This window comes from Puma concolor, chromosome B3, assembly GCF_028749965.1.
Source record: "Puma concolor isolate L17-30 chromosome B3, mPumCon1.1.hap2, whole genome shotgun sequence".
NCBI lineage: Eukaryota > Metazoa > Chordata > Mammalia > Carnivora > Felidae > Puma > Puma concolor.
The window spans coordinates 140,254,316-140,275,576 of record NC_141672.1 but is presented as its reverse complement, the minus strand read 5'-3'; the positions used below and the strand labels follow the sequence as shown (position 1 = coordinate 140,275,576).

Below are 21,261 nucleotides of genomic sequence, written 5' to 3'. Positions count from 1 at the left end.
ATCAGTGGTTGGTGTTGTTAGTTTCAATGCATGTACCAATAGCCAGATGATCAAATACAATATTTGGTGGATTAGACATTACTGCGACTATTTTCATTTGCCTTTAATTTTCATAAAAATAAAAGCAATGCCTAATAATTATAGAAAGTATTTTAAAGTTAATTTATAGTCCCAAGATAAAAGCGAGTTACTGGTGTTCTTCTGTATATGTTTTACCATGTAGGACATCTGGGTGGCTCAGTTAAGCACCTGACTCTTGATTTCAGCTCAGGTCATGATCTTACAGTTTGTGGGATCAAGCCCTGTGTCGGGCTCTGTGTTGACAGTGTGGAGCCTGCTTGGTATTCTCTCCCTCCCTCTCTCTTTCTGCCCTTTTCCCATTCTTTCTCTCTCTCAAAATAAATAAATAAATAAAAATATTTTACTGTATATATTTTTCATGTAAATAGAACATTTTGGGGTTTCTTTGACTGATATATTGAGATATAATTGGCATACTGTCAATTATACACAGTTAAAGTACACAATTTGAGAAGATTTTACATATGCATGCACCTTTGAAACATCACCACCATCAAGGTAACAAAAAAGCCACAGCCCTCCCCAAAGTTTCCTCATGCTTCTCGGGAATCCCTCCCTCCCCCTCTCCTTTACTCCCAACCCAGTCTCCAGATGTCCACTCATCTGCTTTCTGTCACTATAATTTATTTTGCGTTTTCTAAAATTTTATATAAATGGAATCATACAGCATGCACTTTTTCATCTGGCTTCTTTCAGTATAATTATTTTGAGACTTATTCATGCTATAGCATATACCAATAGTTCATCCTCTTATTGCTAAGTAATATTCCATTGTACGAAAATATCAGTTTGTTTACTTTTCACCAGTTGGGGTACATTACGATTGTTTCCAGTTTTCAGTTATTACAAATTAAGCTATTATACACATTTGTACAAATCTTCATAAAGATATATACTATCATTTCTATTGGGTAAATACCCAGAAAAGGAATAGACATATTTTTAGATGTTTGTGTTCATTTTTTAAGAAACTGCCAGACTGTTTTCCAAAGTGATTATACCATTTTTACATTTCTGCCAGTAGAATATGTGAGTTCTAGTTCTTCCACATCTTTCTCAACCCCTGTGATGGTCCATCTTTTTTTTTTATTTTGCCCATTTTTAATAGGTGCATAGTGGTATCATGTTGTGGTTTTAATCTGCATTTCCCTAATGAATTTTAATGTTGATCATGTTTTCTATGGGCATATTTGCCAATATATCTTCTTTGGTGACATAGCTGTTCAAACTTTTTTTTAACGTTTTATTTTAATTCTAGTTACTTAACAGTGTTATATTACTTTCAGGTGTATGCAATAAAGTGATTCAACAATTCCATACATCATCACGACAAGTGCACTCCTTAATCCCCATCACCTATTTCACCCATCGCTCCAACTACCTCCCTTCTGGTAAACATCAGTGTGTTCTCTATAATTAAGAGTCTTTCTTGGCTTCTCTCTCTCTCTCCCCACCCCTTTTATCATGTTGTTTTTCTTAAATTCTTCATATAATTGAAATCATATGGTATTTGTCTTTCTCTGACTTATTTCACTTAGCATTATATTCTCTAGTTCAATCCATGTCATTGCAAATGGCAAGATTTCATTTTTTTTATGGATGAATAATACTCCATTGACTATGTGTATACCTCTTCTTTATCCATTCATCTATCAATTGACACTTGAGCTGTCTCCACACTTTGGATATGGTAAATAATGCTGCAATAAACATAGGGGTATTCATGTGAATAAGTGTTTTTGTATTCTTTGGGTAAGTACCCAGTAGTGCAATTGTTGGATCATAAAGTAGGTCTGTTTTTAACTTTTTGAGGAACCCCCGTACTGTTTTCTACAGTGGCTGCACCAGTCTGCATTCCCACTGACAGTGTAAGAGAGTTACTTTTTCTCCACATCTTTGTCAACACTTGTTGTTTCCTGTGTTATTGATTTTAGCCATTCTGACCAGTGTGAGGTGATATCTCATTGTAGTTTTGATTTGCATTTCCCTGATAGTAAGTGATAATGAGCATCTTTTCATGTGTCTGTTGGCCATCTGGATGTCTTCTTTGGAGAAATGTCTGCTCACATCTTCTGCCCATTTTTAATTGGATTACTCATTTTTGTGTTGTTGAGCAGTACCAGTTCTTTATTTTTTTGGCGGGGGGGGGGATACTAACCTTTCATCAAATATGTCATGTGCAAATATCTTCTCCCTTTCCATAGGTTACCTTTTAGTTTTGTTGATTCTTTCATTCACTGTGCAGAAGCTTTTTATTTTGATGTAGTCCCAGTGGTTTATTTTTGCTTTTGTTTCCCTTGCCTCAGGAGACATAAGTAGAAAGAATTCACTATGGCCGAAGTCAAAGTCACTGCCTGTGTTCTTTTCTAGGATTTTGATGGTTTCAGGTCTCACATTTAGGACTTTAATCCATTTTGAAATTATTTTTGTATATGGCGTAAGAAAGTGGTCCCGTTTCATTCTTTTGCATGTGCTGTCCAGTTTTCCCAACACCATTTGTTGAAGAGACTGGCTTTTTCCCAATGGATATTCTTTCCTGCTTTCTTGAAGATTAACTGAGCTTGCAGTTGTGAATTTACTTCTGGGCTTTCTATTCTGTTCCATTGATCTATGTGTCCATTTTTGTGCCAATACTGTTTTGATTACTATAGCTTTGTAACATAACCTGAAGTTTGGGATTGTGATGCCCCTAAATTTGCTTTTCTTTCTCAAAATTGCATTGACTATTCAGTGTCTAAAATCCATTTTTAGGATTGTTTGTTCCAGCTCTGTGAAAAAGGCTGTTTGACAGGGATGTGTTACATGCAATTGCTTTGGGTAGTATAGACATTTTAATACTTATTCTTCCAATCCATGAGCATGGAATGTCTTCTCATTTCTTTGTGTCATCTTGAGTTTCTTTCATCAGTGTTTTATAGTTTTCAGGGTACAAGTCTTTCACCTCTTTGGTTAGGCTTATTCCTACGTATCTTATTATTTTTGATGCAATTGTAAATATGACTGTTTTCTTAATTTCCCTTTCTGCTGCTTCATTGTTGGTGTATGGAAATGCAACAGATTTCTGTACACTGATTTTTGTATCCTGTGACTTCTAGCAGTTTTATGGTGGAATCTTTCAGGTTTTCTATATATAATATCACATCATCTGCAATTAGTGAGAGTTTCACTTCTTCTAATTGATTTGGATGTCTTTTATTTCTTCATGTTGTCTGATTGCTGTGGCTAGGACTACCAGTACTATGGCTAATAAAAGTAGTGAGAGTGATCTTTGCCTTGTTCCTAAACTTAAGGGAAAAGCTCTCAGTTTTCCCCATTGAATATGATGTTAGCTGTTGATTTTTCATAAATAACCTTTATAATATTGAGGTATGTTCCCTCTAAACCTATTTTGTTGAGGGTTTTTGTCATGAATGGATGTTGTGCTTTGTCAAATGCTTTCTCTGCATCTATTGAAATGATCATATGGTTCTTACCCTTTTTCTTATTGATGTGACATATCATGTTGATTGACTTGCAAATATTGAACCACACTTGCATCCCAAGAATAAATCACACTTGATCATGGTGGATGATTTTCTAATATATATTTGTTCAATCTTATGCCCATTTTGAAATTAGATTGTTCATTTTCTTATTATTGAATTTTGAGTTTTCTTTATATATACTGGATAAAACTCCTTTATGATATACATGACTGACAAATATTGTCTCCCATTCTGGGACCTGTATCTTCATTCTCTCTCTCTTTTTTTTTTTTTTAAGTTTATTACTTATTGTTAAGAGAGAGAGACAGAGCGTGAGCAGAGGAAGGCAGAGAGAGAGTGAGACACAGAATCTGAAGCAGGCTTCAGGCTCTGAGCTGTCAGCTCAGAGCTCGACGCAGGGCTTGAACACACAAACAATGAGATCATGACCTGAGCTGAAGTCGGATGCTTAACTGACTGAGCCACCCAGGCGCACCTTCATTCTCTTAATAATAGAAGAGTGTAAAAGTTTTTAATATTTATGATGTCCAATTTATCCATTTGTTACTTTATAGAGTATGCTTCTACTTTTGCATCTAAAGAATTTTTCCCTAGCCAAAGGTCACAAAGGCTTTCCCAAACGGTTTCTTCTAGAAATTTTATAGCTGTAGTTTGCAAGTTTAAACCTATTACCTATTTTATCTTTATTTTTTTTTACATTTATTTATTTTTGAGAGACAGAGAGAGACAGAGCACAAGTGGGGGAGGGGCAGAGAGAAGGAGACACAAAATCCGAAGCAGGTTCCAGGCTCTGAGCCGTCAGCACAGAACCTGATGCGGGGCTCAAACCCACAAACCATGAGATCATGACCTGAGCCAAAGTCGGACACTCAACTGATTAAGCCACTTAGGCGCCCCTACCCATTTTATCTTTATAGTGTGAAGTATAAGCTGAAATTCATCTTTTGTAAATAGACATCAAGTTTTTCGAGAACCATACATTAAACAGACTATTGTTTCTCCATGGAATTTGCCCATGCCAAAAATCAATTGTCCCTCCTTTATGTGCAGGTTTATTTCTCAACTTTCTATTTCATTAATCTGTCAGTCTTGATATCAATACCATACTATCTTGATTATAATAAATCTTGAAATATAATATTATGAGTCCTCCAACTTTGTTCTTTTTCTAAACTGTGTTGGCTATCTAGGTCCTTTGCATTTCCATATGAATTCTGGAATCAATCCATCAATTTGTATAAATAAAAAATTCCTCAAAATTTTGACTGGGAAGGCATTCAATCTATAAATCAATTTAAGAAAAGCTGACATCTTAACAAGATTGATGCTTCAAAGCCATGAACTCTATCTGTTTATTTAGGTCTTCATAAATTTGTTTCAGGAATGTTTTATAGTTTGCATATTATAGATCTTTAACATCTTTTGTCAGATTTATTCCTAACTATTTCACATTTTTGATGCGATTGTAAACTGTATTTCAAAAGTTTTAGTTTCCAATACTTTGTTGCATTATACAAAAATGTAATTTATTTTTGTGTATTGATTTTGCATCCTGGAAACTTGATTAATAGTTCTAGTAGCCCATGTGCGTGCAGAGATTTCATCAGAATTTCTACATAATCACATCATCTTCAAATAAAGAGTTGTACCTTCCCCTTACCCATCTGGATGTCCCTATTTATTTTTTCTTGTCTCATTGTCCTAACTAGAATCTCCAATACAATGTAGAATAGAAGCAGTGAAAGTGGACATTCTAGTCTTGCTTCTGATCTTAAGAGGAAAGTATTGTCTTTCACCATTTAAGTATGATGTCACCAAATGGTTTTCACAGGTGTGATTTATTGAGAAAGTTCCTTTCTGCTTCTAATTTGTTAAATTTTAATAAGGAAATGGTGTTGAATTTTGTCATGCTTTTTCTGTGTCTATCGAGATAATCATATGTTGTTGATTTTTTTTAGTTTTTCATATGCTAAATGATATGCAATGATTTCTTCATGTGAAATCAATCTTGCATTCTTCAGATAAATTTCAATTGGCCTTCATCTTTTTATACACTGTTGATATCAATTTTGTAAACTTGAGTTAAAGGTATTTGCATTTCTATTCAAATGCAATATTGAATAGATACTGGCTGGTAGCGTTCTTTTCTTGTTACATCTTTGCCTACTTTTGGCATCAGGGTAAACTGGCTTCATAGAATAAGTTGTAAAGTATTCCCTCTTCTTTAATTTTCTGAAACAGTTTATGTGGAATCAATAATATTTATTCTTTAAATGTTTTGTAGAATTCACCAATAAAGCCATCTGAACCAGGAATTTTCTTTGTCGGGATGATTTTAACTATGCATTCAATTCTTTTAGTAAATATAGGGCTATTTGGGTTATCTGTTTCTTCTTGAATGAGCTTTAGCAGTTTGTCAAGGAATTTTTCCATTTCATTTCAGTTGTCAAATGTATTGGCATAAAGTTGTTTTTAATAGTCCCTTATTATTCTCTTTATATCTATACAACTTGTGGATATTTCATCTCTTATGTCTGATAATGTAATTTGTGTCTTCTCTCACTTTCTTTTTTGATCAGCCTGTATAGGGATTTTATCAATTTTACTGATCTCAATGAATCTGCTTTTGACTAAATTGATTTCTCTCTCTCTCTCTTTTACCCATTTTGCTGATCTCTATTCTTACTTTTCTTGTTTCTTTTTTTTACTTACTTCAGATATTGATCTTTTTCTAGTTTCTAAAGGTGGAATCTGAGGCCATTTATTAGATGGCCTTTCTTCTTTTCTAATATATACTTACAATTCTATAAATTTCCTCAAGTATGTGGCATCCCAGAGATTTTAATAGGATGTATTTCATTTTCATTCAATTCGAAGTATTTTCTATTTTCTCTTTGATTTCTTCCTTAACTCACTGTGTTCTTTAGAAGTGTGTTATTTAATTTCCAATGTTTGGGGGCTCTTTAAGAGACCCTTATTGATTTATTTTTTTTTTTACATTTATTTATTTTTGAAAGAGAGCATGAGCATGAGCATGGGAGGGATAGAGAGAGAGGGTATTGATTTCTAATTTAATTTCATCATGGTCAGGAACATACTTTATTATCACTTGAATTTTTAGAAACTTATTGTGACTTGTATCATGGCCCACAATATTGTCTATCTTTATAAAAGGTCAATGGGCACTTGAAAAGAATCTACATTCTTCTGTTGGTAGGTATTCTATGAATATCAATTATATCACATTGGTTGATAGTGTTATCCAAATTTTCCATATACTCACTGATTTACCCTCTTCTTATTCTCTCAATTAATGAGATACAGTTATTAAACTTTCCAACTATAATTATGGAAGTGTCTATTTCTCTCCTCAGTCATATCAGTGTTTACTTCCTTTATTCTGAAGTGCTGTTATTAAGTGCAAAAAACATTTAAGGTTTTCAAGCCTTCTTAATAAACTCACCCTTTATCATTATGAAATTACCTTCTTTATCCCTGATAATATCCTTTCCTCTGAAATCCACTTTATCTGGTTATTAGTAAAGGTACTCTAGCTTTATTTTGACTAATATTAGCTTGATGTATCTAACATGCCATTGCTTTTAACCTAGTTGTGTCTTTACATTAAAGTGTGTTTCTTATATGCAGCATAGACTTGAGTCTTGCTTTCTTATCGGTATGCTTGCCTTTATTCTTCTGAATTCTAAATTGAGATATTTAGACATAAAGGCTATATATTAAAGACCCACAGCTAATATCATCCTCAATAGGGAAAAATTGAGAGCCTTCCCCCTAAGGTCAGAAACATGCCAAGGATGTCCATCTTACCACTGTCATTCAACATAGTGTTGGAAGTCCTAACCTCGGTAATCAGAGAACACAAAGAAGTAAAAGGCATCCAAACTGGCAAAGAGGAAGTCAAACTTTCACTCTTTGCAGATGACATAATATCCTATATGGAAAACCCAAGATTCCACCAAAAAACTGCTAGAACTCAGCAAAGTCGTAGGACATAAAACGGTTACATTTCTATACACCAATAATGAAGCAGCAGAAAGAGAAATCAAGGAATCGATCCCATTTACAATTTCACTAAAAAACATAAAATACCTAGGGATAAACCTAACCAAAGAGGTGAGAAGTCTATACACTGAAAACTATATAAATCTTATGAAAGAAATTAAAGAAGACACAAAGAAATGGAAAAATATCCCATACTCATGGAATGGGAGAACAAATATTGTTTGAAATGTTGATACCCAAAGCAATGTATTCAATGCAATCCCTATCAAAATAACACCAGCATTCTTCACAGAGCTGGAACAAAAAAAAAATCCTAAAATTTGGGTGGAACCAGAAAAGACCTCAAATAGCTAAAGCAATCATGAAAAAGAAAACCAAACCTGGAGGCATCACAATTCTAGACTTCAAGCTGTATTACAAAGCTATAATCATCAAGATAGTATGGTATTGTCACAAAAACAGATGCATAAATCAATGGAACAGATAGAGAACCCAGAAATGGACCCACAAATATACGGCCAACTAATCTTTGACAAAGCAGGAAAGAATATCCAATAGAAAAAAGTCTCTTCAGCAAATGATGTTGGGAAAACTGGACAGCAACATGCAGAAGAATGAACCTGGACCACTTTCTTACACCATACACAAAAATAAACTCAAAATGTATTAAAGACCTAAATGTAAGACACGAAGCCATCAAAATGACATACTGATAAAGGGTTAGTATCCAAAATCTATAAAGAATTAATCAAACTCAATACCCAAAAAACAATCCAGTGAAGAAATGGGCAAAAGACATGAATAGACACTTTTTCAAAGACACCCATTCGGCTAAGAGACACATGAAAACATTCTCAACATCACGCATCATCACGGAAATACAAATCAAAACCACAATGAGATACCATCTCACACCAGTCAGAATGGCTAACTTTAACAACTCAGGCAGCAACAGATGTTGGTGAGGATGTGGAGAAAGAGGATCTCTTTTGCACTGCTGATGGGAGTGCAAACTGGTGCAGCCACTCTGGAAAACAGTATGGAGGTTCCTCAAAAAATTAAAAATAGAACTACCCTACAATCCAGCAATTGCACTACTAGGTATTTATCCAAAGGACACAGGAGTGCTGATTCAAAGGGGCATATGCACCCCAATGTTCATAGCAGCACCATAGACAATAGCCAAATATGGAAAGAGCCCAAATGTCCATTGATGGATGAATGGATAAAGAAGATGTGGTACACACACACACACACACACACACACACACACACACACTGGAATATTATTCAATGGTCAAAAAGAACGAAATCTTGCCATTTGCAACAACATGGAAGGAACTAGAGTGTATTATGCTATGTGAAATAAGTCAGTCAGAGAAAGACAAATATGATTTCACTCATATGTGGAACTGAAGAAACAAAACATGAACATAAAGGAAGGGAAGAAAAAATAATATAAAAACAGGGAGGGAGGCAAACCATAAGAGACTCCTAAATACAGGGAACAAACTGAGGGTTGCTGGAGGGGGAGTGGGTGGGGGGATGGGCTAGATGGGTAATAGGCATTAAGGAGGAAACTTGTTGGGATGAGCACTGGGTGTTATATGTAAATGATGAATCACTATATTCTATTCCTGAAATCATTATTACACTAACAATTGAGATATTTAGACCATTTACACCTTATTGATGTGGTTAAGTAAAAGTCTACCATCTTACTATTTATTGTCTGTATGTAACCCTTGTTCCTTGATCATCTTTTCTTCTTCTTTCATCTTCTTTTGGATTAAATTAATATTTTTATTCCATTTTATCATCTTTGTTGTCTTAGCTATAACCCTTTGTTTTTTATTATTTTAGTGTTTGCATTAGCATACATTTTTAACTTATCACAGTCTACCTTTAAGTGTTGTTATACCAGTTCATATATTATAAGACCATTGCAAAAAAAAAAAACACTTTCACTTCACCTGTCCTAACTTTTGTGCTCTTATTGTTACACATTTTAACTTTACATGAAATATAAACTCCTGACTACATTGTGATTATTTGTACTGAAATACTTATCTTTTAAAGAGATTGAAATCATAAAGTAAAAATCAAATATATTTATTCATGTAGTTAATATTTCCATGTTCTCAGTCTTTTGAGTAAATAGATCTTTCACCTGGTACCATGTTCTTTCTGCATGAGGTTTTCTTTTAACATTTCCTGTCATGAGAGTCACTACCAATGAATCCTTTTAGCTTCTGTATGTTTGAAAAGTTTTATTCTGTTTGCATTTTTGAAAGATATTTTAATGGCATATAGAATTCCATACTTTAAAGATGTAGCTCAACTATTTTTTCACTTGCATTGTTTCCAAAGAGAAATCTGTTGATGCTTATCTTCATTCCCATGTGCATGTGTCTTTTTTCAGTCATTGGTTTGGAGCAATTTGATTATGATTTGTCTTACGGTAGTTTTCTTCATGCTTCTGGTGCTTGTGGTATATTGAGCTTCTTGGATCTCTGATTTAATAGCTTTTATCATATTTAGGAAATTTAAGCCATTATTTCTTCAAATATATTTTTCTGTCTCCACATTACTCTCCTGTCCCAGGGGCTCCAATTATACATATATTAGACTGCATGAAATTGTCACATAATTCACTGATGCTCTTTTCTTCTTTTACTTTTCCCTTTGTTTAAAAATTTTTTTTTAATTTATTCATTTTGAGAGAGACAGAGAGTGTGATCAGGGGAGGGGCAGAGAAAGAGGGAGAATCTTAAGCAGGCTCCACACTGTCAGCACAGAGTCCATGCAGGGCTCAAACTCACAAAACTGTAAGATCATGACCTGAGCTGAAATCAAGAGTTGGTCGCTTAACTGACTGAGCCACCCAGAGGCCCCTATTTTTTTTCTTAATTTTCTTTTTTCTCTATGCTTAATTTTAGAAACTTTCTATTGCTATGTCTTCAAGTTCACTCATCTTTTCTTCTGCCAGATCTAATTGACTTAATTCAATCCAGTGTATTTACCTCTTTCACACTGTAGCTTTCATGTCTACAAGTTCATTTAGGTATTTTTTTAATTTTTATTTTATTTTATTATTTTTGAGAGAGAGAGAGAGAGAGCAGGGGAGGGGCAGAGAGAGAATCCCAAGCATACTCCATTGGGCACAGAGCCCAATGCAGGGTTCAGTCTCATGAACTGTGAGATCATGACCTCAGCCAAAATCAAGAGTTGGATGCTTAATCAGCTGAGTCATCCAGGTACCCCTGGTTTAGGTCTTTTTAAATATCTTCTGCATCTTTACTTAAACTTTAAATATATGAAAATCTGAATAGTTAGAATAACTTCTTAATGTTCTTGCCTGATAATCCTAACATCTATCTCAGTTCTAGGTGGCTTTTAATAATTTATCTCCTCACTGTGGACAGTATTCTCCTATTTATTGGCATGTCTGGTAATTTTTACTGGATTCCAAACATTGTGACTTTTACTTTGCTAGGTGCTGAATATGTTTGTGTTCCTATCATTATTCTGAAGCTTTATACTGAGACAGAGTTAAGTTTTTTAGAAACAGTTTTATCTATTCAGGTCTTGCTTTTCAAATTTGAGAGACAGGACCAGAGCAGTGTTCAGTTTAGAGGTAAATACTACCCACTACTGAGGTAAGATTCTTCTGTGTATTCTACCTAATACCCCACAAATCACTAGGTTTTGCAGTCTGCCTTGTAGAACCAAACATTATATACAGCCTTGTGTGAGCACTAGGCATTGTTCCTTCCATTCCTTTCAGGTGGATTTCCCCTAGCTTTGGGTAGTTTCCCTACAAGTATGCACTGGTCAATATCCAGATGAATTCTTAAAGGAGAACCTCTGAAGTCATCCAGAGTTCTCTGTGTCTGTACAGCTCTCTTCCTTTCAGCACTCTGTCCTATAAATTCTGGGCACATTAGTGTCTCCAGACTCTCAGTCCTCCCCTTAACTCTGTCCCATCAGTGCTAAGCCATCTACCAAGTTGTATCTGGGGTCCATAGCTCTGCACTCAACCTGGAAATTCTCCAAGTCATTAACCAAGGTAATTTAAAGGTCCATTTCTCAGGGATCACTGCCCTTGGTCACCTGATGTCTCGTATCTTTAAAAACATTGTTTTATATATTTTATCTGTGGTTTGTTTTTTTCATGTAGGAAAATAAGGCTGTACCCAGTTCTTTCACATTTGCCTAAAGTAGAAGTTGTGTGCTTAGTTGGGATCATACTGAATTTTGAACCTTACTTTTTCTAGTCAGTATTTTATCATAAGCAATTGCCATTGGTATACATCATTCCTAATCTGTTTTGTGTGTGTTGCCTTAATACATAATATTATGATATATAACTATATCAGTTTTACTATAATCATCCCCTGTTATCATAGTTTTTCTGGTTATAATATTCCCAATTATAAATAATACAATGATTGATATTTTTGTGCACATCTTCATCACTGTCTTCAATGTTTCTTTTGGACAGATTTCAAGAAGTGAAAAAAATTGAGTTAATAGAAGCTTTAAAAAATATTATATACATCATCCAAATGTTCTCATGAAGGCTTTCTCAACCCACATTCCTAGGAGCATACAGGAGTGCCTGTCTTATTGAATCCTCACCAACATCATTTTTCAAAGTGTTTGCTACTCTGATGTGTGAAATTGGTGTCTTGATCTAAATTGTGTTTTCTGATTATTGGCAAGTTGAATATTTTTATGAGTGTATCAGTTTTTCTATTTTCTTTTTGTGAATTATATATTCCCATTCTCTTATTGTCTGGTAAGATATTAGGGTGTTTCAAATCAATTTGGGTGAGCTTCCTGACCTTATTTTCTTGCAATATAGTCCAGCCTTATATAAACCAACATTTTTTCATGATTTTTTTTTCTTTTTTTCCTTTTGTTGTCTTTGCCTTTGTTTCTACCCCTACCAGGAAGTTCTACTTTTATAATCTTAATGTCTTAGAAACCCTTTCCCTATTTCAAACCAAAAGCTTCCTTCTCAGTGAATTCCTCCTTGCCAGTTCTGGGATAGACTAAGATCTTCCTTCTTCAAACATCCTCCCATTATAGTATTTATTATATTGGTTTACATGCTGATATGTGCATGTACTGGTAAGCTCCTTGAGGACAAGGACTATTTAATTTAATCTCGAAGCTCACACATCTCTCCTGATAATAAATACCCCCAAAACACTTACTGAATGAATAAATAGCCAATAAAGAGCAACTCATACAAACTAAAATAAGTGTTCACTTATTTCACTGGCATTTATTAAATACTTCTTATGTACCACATGAAAGAAATTCAAACCTAACTTATAATAATTCATTTCTTTTAAACGGCAGTCTATTGTTTTCTAGCCATTTTTCTCATTGGCTCTTTTGAATATAATTAATGATATCAGGAGAGCTAATATTGCAATAGCACTACAATTGAACTTAGAAAGCCTCTGATCTGTTCCCATCCTGCAATCTCTGCCTAAATTATTAAGAGCATCTAGCTTTAGGGGCACCTGGGTGGCTCAGTTGGTTGAGCCTCTGACCAGATTTCAGCTCAGGTTATGATCCTAGGGTCTTAGGATCAAGCCCCACATCGGGCTCCATGCTGGGCATGGAAACTCCTTAAGACTCTGTCTGCCTCTGCCTCTCTCTCCTGTTCATTCTTGCTCTCTTCCTCTCTTTCTCTCTCAAAATAAAAATAAAATTAAAAAATAAAAGCAGCTATCTTTAGATGACTATACATCTGCATAATGACTTCCTTTTGACCCTTTCCTTTCCAGCTAATTGAGTTGGCTTGTCACTACTAAGTGAGCACATCTCCAGGCACAGCACCCCCACAGGAAAATTAAAGTGTGTTTCCTTCCCCGATGTGCTCTATCATTTTTGGTGTCTGAGTGTGGAATCAATCCCTGAAGAATTTGGTAATGGCCTATTAGACATATCACTTTCCTCAAAGCAAAAGGTGAAGGTCACAATAGCCTCTATTGAGAGGGTCTTTTCATACCTCCCTCCAGTTCTTCAAATCTCCTCCCCCACATATTTGCAGGCAGTTTCAGTATTGTGTGGAGTGTATGATTTACAGGAACATACAAACCTCTTTACAAAAGCTCCTTGCTGAGTCAGGCTGGGCTAGAAGATTAACTTCTATGGAAAGTGAAAGTTCCTAAGTGCCTGCCTCCAGTCTCCAGGGGAATAATGTGGGTAAATCGATGAAGAGATACAGACAGTGCAGGCTTCAGCAGATAAAGATGGAAATGGAGTTTCGATAGAGAATCTCACCAGGGTGAAGTGGCATGTGTAAAGCCATCCCAGGATGCGCAGGGTCCAAGATTTTCTATCTTTTTATTCAGAGCCTCTTTCCATATGATTTGATGCACCCAAAATCAGCATGTCAATAACTTTGTGTTTGCCCCATCTCATGTCATGCTAAGGAAGAAACACCGTGCCAGACAGTGGCAGTAATATGCTTGCCAAGCCACCCAACTTTATTAATTTTTTAAGTTTATGTATTTTGAGAGAGACAGAGAGAGAGCACAAGTCGGGGAGGGCAGAGAGAGAGAGAGAGAGAAGGACAAAGGATCTGAAACAGGCTCTGTGTTGAGAGCAGAGAGCTCGATGTGGGGTTCGAACTCATGAATCATGAGATCATGACCCAAACTGAGGTCAGATGCTTAACAGACTGAGCCACCCAGGTGCCCCAGGCCATCCTACTCTAATCAAGGACTGACCATAGACTCTCAAGACAACCTCTTATGCATGTGCTCCAAAGCACTTCCCCCTCCTCAAGTTATCTGGTCCACATTACTCAGGTGGCAGGGGGTCAGAGAGCAGAGGATCTCTCCCCAAATGGAGAGAAACAGACTAGGAGCCCTGCATGGATGGCACCACCAATCCAAGCCCATCTCAGTTACCTGGGAAGTACTTTATACATTTCAAGGAAGGCTCTCCAACATGCATGGCCACCAAAAGCACAGGGCTCCGGTCTAAGGGCACTTCTGGATAAACACATGATGAGAATGTGTCCACACAACAGGAAGCTGGCCCATTCACAAGGCCAACACTGGGTCAGAAAGTTCCTACCACACTGCATTGTTATTGTTACCACAAACTCACCAGCAACTAGACAACACGGTCCACCTTCTGCTGTTTTCAAATCCCCATGCCTAGCACCAAGATAGACATAGAATATTGTTGATTAAATGTTAAAAGTCCTGGCTCAGGGCATGTTTAATTTTCACTGTGCATTAGAGCATCTTAGAGAAATGAATAATGTCCTGAAATTAGGATAGAAGGCTCAGTTCAACCTCTCTGGGTTTCAGTGACCTTATCTTAAAATGAAGGCATTGGACCAGCAGATCCTTAAGGGCCTTCCAACTTTAGATCCTATGACTTGAATGTCTATGGCTGGCCCTAAGCAGGGAGAGATCACTGACTTCCCAAGAAGCTGAAAGGGATTTAAACCAACAAACCTAGTTGCCAAAGCTTAATACATGTAGGAAACTATTCATTCCACCATCAGCTAGAGGCTTGGAGTCAGATGGCAAATGTACTAATCACTCTGTCAGTAAGCTGAGCCATGGTGCACACTCCCAGTATCAGCACTTGTGGGGCTGGGGTGGAATTTTTTTGTTCCTACTCCAAGGTATTTGAGTCCAAGTGATCTGGAGCACACAGCTTCTGAACCCCTAATGTGAGTCCATGCCCTGGAGACCACAGAGTCTAATTATATTGAGTGGAGAGCAGCAAAAAGTCACAAAGCCATTAATGTGGAGGTAGGAGGAAATGAACACCCAGGGAGAAATTCAGAAACTATTTTGAGAAACAGGAAAATTTGCTTCTTTGTCTTGGTGACAAAGTAGCTGAGTCACCCAATCGCTCATAATCTCAGGGAACCCATTAGCTTTGGTTGAGTCCCCACTCATCTGTCAGATAAAGTGGAATGGTGTGATGGTTGGAGAAAGCCCAGAAGGCCTGGCTCTGGGAAAACACAGTGATTTTCAGGGGAGGAAAAAGAGGAGCAGGACATTTTTTATAGCTCATAAATTGAAGATGAAATCACCATAAAGGGCTGCCAATGAAGCAATGCCCACTAATCCTGCACTCAGACAAAGCTCAAATGCCAGAGATGCCTGGAGATCGGGCCTTTGAAGGGAGAAGATCACCCAAAAGTGTTCTGAGCCCAGGGAACAAATGGGATGGACAACAGGAAAGTAAGTGGGAGAATTTGCTTATGGGGCTTGCTGAAGACCCATATATCCATCTCCTGCTGTCGCCAAGGTGTCTGAGCACAGGTAGAATGCACAGCCTCTGAACGCCACGGCCCCATGCCAACCCAGGCCCCCCAGGAAGCCCTGAGCCTAAAAAGTGTAAATCACAGCAGGCGAGCCCTGCTGAAAATCTGAGAGAACATTGAAGGGATGGGAATATCGGAGATGCTGTCCTCTGTGACAGTGAGACCAGCATGGTCCCTAATGACACACTTCCTGACCTCCTATGATCTTCAGAGAACTCCAGAGCAACTGAAGGTGATGGATGAAGGAACCAGCTCAGCCAGTGGACGGCCGAGTCCTCTTATTCAAGGAGTGGCACAATGATCAGGGAATACAATGAAGTTTAAGAACCAGCTTCTCTGCTGGAAAACTCAACCCATTTCTGATCAATGCTGATGCCTTTATGGAAAAGACAAGTTGGTAGTGTTTAAAGTCTTAGGTGGTATACTGATGACAGCAACTGGTAACTCAGCTTCAAAGCTTGGGTTAAACAGCATGGTGTGAGAATCCAACAGGATCAGAGGGGATGTGGCCGTGCTTTGGAAATGGCCAAGTGGATGAGCAGTGAAAATGGCCATTCTTATTGTTACCAAAACCCTTAAGCTCATTCTGGAAATGAAGGAACAAAGGAAGCACAGCTCCTAGCAGAAAGTGTCTGCTTCTGGAACAAACACAAGCTTCTCTAAGGTCACAAGATGATTCAGTCACAGACAAGCAATCCTTCTTTGCCTCAATAAATTTTTCTACTTAGTGAAACTGGACAGCACAGAGACAGCTTTGGTGCAGATAAACAAACTTGTTCACAGTAGGAACAAGTTAGCAAGAGCCAGCTCGCCCTGGCCCAGTATCATTTCTCCCTCCCTACTGCTATAAAAAGCTCCCCCATAAATGCTAAAGCCCCAACTGAATCAATCATCAAACCAAATCCTGGAAGCCTATCTGAAATACTAAGCAAAGTTTTAACATAGATGTTGCCCCTTGCGTCCATTCAAACTCAGATCATTCCCTTCTGCCAGACTAGGTTGGTTCCCCAGACAACTGTAAGGAAGGGAGAGAAGACTCACAAGTTTTTCTTTCCCTCTAGTGAGTGAGATTGTGTTCTCTTTCAAGCTGAGGGTCACTGCTTCTCACTCTCCTAGAATGAGCTATTGCCCAGAAAGCACCTCAGTCCCTCACACAACAGCATTCTTGGAGGCCTGCCATGCCATGTCCCAGGCATGTTTAGATGTGATGGAACCATGCACGTGGAGCCAGCTGGGGATCAAGGAGGAATGGGTTCATAAATACAAGGTGTCCACTTTAATGCACATTCAGTAAATGTTGGCTTTTATCCACCACTAGATAGGTTATTCACAAAAACATTTTTTTAGTTAAAAAATTTTTTTAATGTTTATTTTTGAGAGAGACACACACACACGGAGTATGAGTGGGGGAGGGGCAGAGAGAGGGGAGACACAGAATGTGAAGCCGGCTCCAGGCTCTGAACTGTCAGCAGAGCCCAAGACGGGGCTCAAACTCATGAACCATGAGATCATGACATGAGCCGAAGTCAGACACTAAACCGACTGAGCCATCCAGGTGCCCCCAAAACATTTTTTAATTCAATTAAGAGCCTTCCATAGTCCAGGCACTTGGGTACACCCTATACAGAACAGCAAGATAAGAGAACTTGAATTCTACCTTTAGAAAGGTTAGAATTTAGAGAGAAGGGAAGACACACACGCCAATGTAGTACAGAGTTAAATCCGGTATGTGTTAAAGGAAAGTATGAATGAAATGTTAGAGAAGCACTGAGGGAGAAGATTCCTTCTGTCTGGTGACCTGGAGCAGTGGGCATAAGGTGGGGCCTTCAGAGTGGGGAGAATCTCTCCACTCAGTAAGGTAGCAATGCCATTCCAGCAGAAGGTCAGACCTGAGGAGAGCCTCGGGGCAGGAGGGGGCATACCACATGTGAGGAGAATAGGCTAGAAACAGATGTGAGGAGGGACCAAAGGATGGAATAGATATTGGGACAGGTTCTTCATTGCTTTGAAGTCAGGAAAGACCAGGTAGAGGGCTGTAGAAGCAAACATGTTCAGGCTGGAGTGCTGGTCGTGAGGGAAGAGGTGCAAGCCAACACAAATGCATGGCAGGAAAACTATGCCAACATGGCAGGTATTTGGGAAGTGAGGAAGGCCAGGCCGGGAATAACCGCCTCCCTGGGGGTGAGGATGGGCACAAGCCACAGAGGGTTAGCAGTGCCCTGTACGCCCCTTCTCTCTAGAAGGTGTGTGGTGAGTGCCTCTGTCATAAATCTCACCCTGAGTACTCTGTGGAGACAGGACTTCACTGGAGGACAGCTGCACCACTAATTTTAGGTTTGTGCTGGAGAAGTAGGGCTGGTTTAATCTCCAGGGCAGGGAGGAGTCTAAGTGACAACCCTGGGCATCGGCTTCTACAAAGGCACCCAAGGATAACTCTCCAATAGCGTGCTATCATTTGGAGGATGATACTCTGTAGGGCTATTCATGTCCTCTGACATGGTACTTTCATCCCTGTCCTGGAAGACCCCTTCAAACCCATAGGTGCTGGCATCCAAATAGAGTTGAACAGAACTCATGTGGGTACATCTTAGTTACTATTTGGGGGCATGGAGTCCATGGGAGAAGGTGGGTAGGGGCAGAAACTCGCTATTTGCGTGCTTTCCTCTGGCCCTGCTGCCTGATCTGAAGCAGCCAGCCGAGGATCCAGTAGGATTTGTATTAACAATGGTTAAGAGTGTTACGTCACAGCAAAGTTTACAAGATTTTTACACATTATGTCTTAATGTCCACAACAAACCCAGGAGGTAGGACTTGGAATTCATACTTGGAGAAATGCAAAAGCTCCATTAAGGAAGGTTAAATGAGTTGCCATGGAATCTGCTAGAATGAGGGCGACAATGCTGGTCTTCAGATTTCAGTGCCTTGGTACTTACCTGGCTATGGGGGGCTGGGAGTAAGGCAGAAAACAAGGCAGCTGTGGGAAAGAATCCGAAAATGGAGGGAGCAGACATTTATTTAGCCTTTGGGAGGAAATAGCCATTCGATTGAAGAGAAAGACTCCCCTATCATTAAGCAAATTGCTCTACAAGTATGAGCCATTTAGACGGCAACAAAAATTTAAACAAACTTTAAGTGTTTATGATCGTCTTACATATGGTGGTTTAGAAATAAAATGCTGGAAATAAACCATGTAAGACACTCCAGTGGTGCTTTAAGAGCTAAGGCTCATGTATCAGACAGGGTTTAAATCCCAGCTCTTCCACTTAAATCCCAGCAAATCACTTAACTTCTTTCAGCTTCCATTTTTTTCCCTGTGAAATTGGGCACAGTAATAGCACCTGCCTCACAGAGAAGAGGAAAGAATCAGATGGGCTAACACCTGCTAAGAGCTCAAGACAGGGCAGGGCACATAATGAATGCCATGGTCATGACCGCCATATGGTAGAGGTTGGTCAAGAAGGCTCTTCTCTATGGAGGTTTGGTATTAATTTGGCATTTGGCTCAAGAAGGGGAAATCATTTTGCCCAGATTTTATAGAACAGACCAGAAATGCAGAAATTGGCCTGAGTTCCCTGAAAGGTTCCTTTTGTCATTGCAAACATCCACCCCTGTGAAATATTTTTTTTTCCCATAGCACCTTGATCAGATCTATGCCCAAATTCAACTTGCTTTGCAGAAGAAAAAGAGCAATAGACATAGCAACTTGGCATGAGGCTCTGAAAAGGGGCTTCTGTGCATTGTCACTCATCCTGCCCCAGCTTGGCCTGAACAAGGAAAACAATAAAACCTATCAGGACCCCAGAAGGGAGTCTAGTGCTATGGTTGTCTAGGAAGGCTTCTTAGAGAAGCCTTCCAAACAACATGGCACCCATTTGGCAGGAAGAGATGACTGGGTGAGACTCCTCTGTGGAAGGGCCCAGCAGCCATCCCACAGATTTTCACATAGTGTCCGGGAGGCAACCACATACTCCGGAGCTGCCAAACAGATGAATGGAAACACCAGCAGATTAGAAGAGGGCTTGTTGATAGAAGAAAATGATCAAGTTAATGGACTGGTAACCAAAGGGTGTGTTAAGACTATAGATGTCAGCAGCAAAGGCTTACATACGATGATAAACACCACGCACATCCAAATCACACATATCTGAGTGGACTTAAATGGAAGTTTAAGATGGAAGTAAAGTACAATTACAGAAAAATCAGGAAAGTTCATCTTTTTCAGTCACTGAATTTGTGACTCTGAAGTTTTGTATTACTTGCTGAGGATCCCTTGGTAGAATTTAGTTGAATCTCACTTTGCAATACATTTGCTCTCCAGAGGTTTCTAAAGTGAGGTGCATAGAACACTGACTTCCCCCCAAAACAGTGGTCTTTGAAAAAGCTCAGTTCCCTGGCCAAATCAGGTGTAAGACAAGGTGTCCTAAGGACCCATCATGGATATTTTGGATGTGTGTGGGCTTTACAAAGGCTCAGGGAAGTCTTACCATAAAGGAATCTGTGTAATTTTGTTTAACTCAGTGCCTCTCAAATATATTTGATGAGGAATTTTTTTTTTTTTTACTGAAATAGAATGTATTTCACTCTAGGAAATGCTGGCATAGAGAGCCGCAGGTCAGGATGGATGATAATGGCATTATGGTGGTGACCCAAGAGAAAAATAGTCAGGTGGAACAAGAGCCTAAGATTGATGCTGAGGTGCAGAAAATCTCCTGGCTGGGCATGGAAATGCTGCTTTGCCAAATGACCCCATATATCTCAGAAATTGGCTGAATTCTTTCTAATATTCTTTCAAGGTCCTCGCTGAGTCACTCCCATAAATGATGGATCTTAATGGTTCCGAATATCTTCTATGTGTCTAACCATCTCCCTTTAAGTTTGTGATTCACGCCACGCCAGCAAGCAGGGCCAGAGAGAGGGGGCTGAGTTTTATTTTCTAATCATAAAAGTACATCTCAAACCCAGCACGCAACCAAGATGGACTATGCCAATGCTCGGATCTCATATCAGAAATTTAACCGGCTGCCTCTAGAGATGCCCTGAGGAGTGTTACCTCTGCCTGCCATTTCTAGACTGTTTTTTAAGGGCTACGCAAACTATGTAGAATTGCTAGGAGTAAAAGGGACACTAGAAAGCTTCAGGCAAAACACATGGGCTTTTGAGTCAGAAAGATCTGTTTTCAAATCCCAGCCCTGCCATTCCTTTGCACTGTGATCTTGGATAAAGCTCTCTCCACATGGTAGTTTCCTCATCTGAGCATGAGGGTGATAACGTCATTGTGAGGATAAGAGAAAATGACACATGCAGTTGGGGAGGGATGCCCGTTGAGACAGCACAGTCATTGCACCATATCTGCAA

General features: G+C 38.5%; 1 protein-coding gene across 2 annotated transcripts in view; it reads right to left on the bottom strand.

Annotated features, from left to right (window-relative positions):
- AGBL1 (AGBL carboxypeptidase 1) overlaps positions 1-21,261 on the bottom strand; it is an 862,602-nt gene that overhangs the window by 771,800 nt on the left and 69,541 nt on the right. The window lies entirely within an intron of this gene.